The following is a 1,752-nucleotide window of genomic DNA, read 5'->3' as shown; positions in this document are numbered from 1 at the left end:
AAAACAACCTTGCTGCCAAGCAGTTGCAGCTGCTGCTGCTTGCTGTACCGGTACAACATTAGGCTTGTACCGGTACACCAATGCAGAAATTGCAGATTTCGCAATTGCAATGCACTTTCTCACTTCTAGCTTTCCAATCACCCTCAAACTTATTTGTAAACATCTTTAAACCCTTTAAAACATGTGGGAAGGTTCCAAATGTCATTCCTCACTCGAACTTTGCAATTTATTGAAGTTCAGTATACTAATATACAATAAGTTTAGGAGTCGCTTCAACGACGCACTTTCTTACATCCAAAAGTCTAATAGCTCTCAAAATTGACCCACAACACCTTTACAAATATTAGGACGTGTGGTTACATGCCACTCCTCAGCCCCACTTCCAACTTCTATAATTTTGCAAAGTTCAAGATACTACACTAATGTTGTTTCGGTTTTGGTTCTTGTGAACGTTGACATCGATTCGTTCGAAATTTACACTCTCGGGGCATAATAGAATAATATAATTAGCTTTTACTCTTTTTTCGATACAATGAGAAAAAGTACTTGTTGCAAAGTTATACTGTTAGGGCGTAACTAAGTTGTCTTATGTTGTTCCGGTTTTGGTTCTTGTGAATGTTGAGATCGATTCGTTCGAAATTTACACTCTCGGGGCATAATAGAAAAATATAATTAGCATTTACTCTTTGTTCGATAGAATGAGAAAATGTACTCGTTGCAAATTTATACTGTTAGGGCGGAACAGAGTAGTCTAATGTTGTTCTGGTTTTGGTTCTTGTGAACGTTGACATCGATTCGCTCCAATTTTAAACTCTCGGGGAATAATAGAACAATATAATTAGGTTTTACTCTTCGTTTGTTTGAATAAAAAAAAGTACTCGTTGCAAAGTTATACAGTTAGAGCGCAACTGTGTAATTTAATGTTGTTCCTGTTTTGGTTCGTGTGAACGTTGACATCGAGTCGATAGAAATTTGCACTCTCGGGGCATAATTGAAAAATATAATTAGGTTTTACTCTTTGTTCAATTGAATGAGAAAAAGTACTTGTTGCAAATTTATACTGTTAGGGCGCAACTGAGTAGTCTAATGTTGTTTCGGTTTTGGTTCTTGTGGACGTTGACATCGATTCGTTCGAAATTTACACTCTCGGGGCATAATAAAATAATATAATTAGCTTTTACTCTTTTTTCGATACAATGAGAAAAAGTACTTGTTGCAAAGTTATACTGTTAGGGCGTAACTAAGTTGTCTTATGTTGTTCCGGTTTTGGTTCTTGTGAATGTTGAGATCGATTCGTTCGAAATTTACACTCTCGGGGCATAATAGAAAAATATAATTAGCATTTACTCTTTGTTCGATAGAATGAGAAAATGTACTCGTTGCAAATTTATACTGTTAGGGCGGAACAGAGTAGTCTAATGTTGTTCTGGTTTTGGTTCTTGTGAACGTTGACATCGATTCGCTCCAATTTTAAACTCTCGGGGAATAATAGAACAATATAATTAGGTTTTACTCTTCGTTTGTTTGAATAAGAAAAAGTACTCGTTGCAAAGTTATACAGTTAGAGCGCAACTGTGTAATTTAATGTTGTTCCTGTTTTGGTTCGTGTGAACGTTGACATCGAGTCGATAGAAATTTGCACTCTCGGGGCATAATTGAAAAATATAATTAGGTTTTACTCTTTGTTCAATTGAATGAGAAAAAGTACTTGTTGCAAATTTATACTGTTAGGGCGCAACTGAGTAGTCTAAT

The sequence above is a fragment of the Ananas comosus genome, unplaced genomic scaffold (assembly GCF_001540865.1).
Source record: "Ananas comosus cultivar F153 unplaced genomic scaffold, ASM154086v1, whole genome shotgun sequence".
Classification (NCBI taxonomy): Eukaryota; Viridiplantae; Streptophyta; class Magnoliopsida; order Poales; family Bromeliaceae; genus Ananas; species Ananas comosus.
This window is presented reverse-complemented; position numbering follows the sequence as displayed.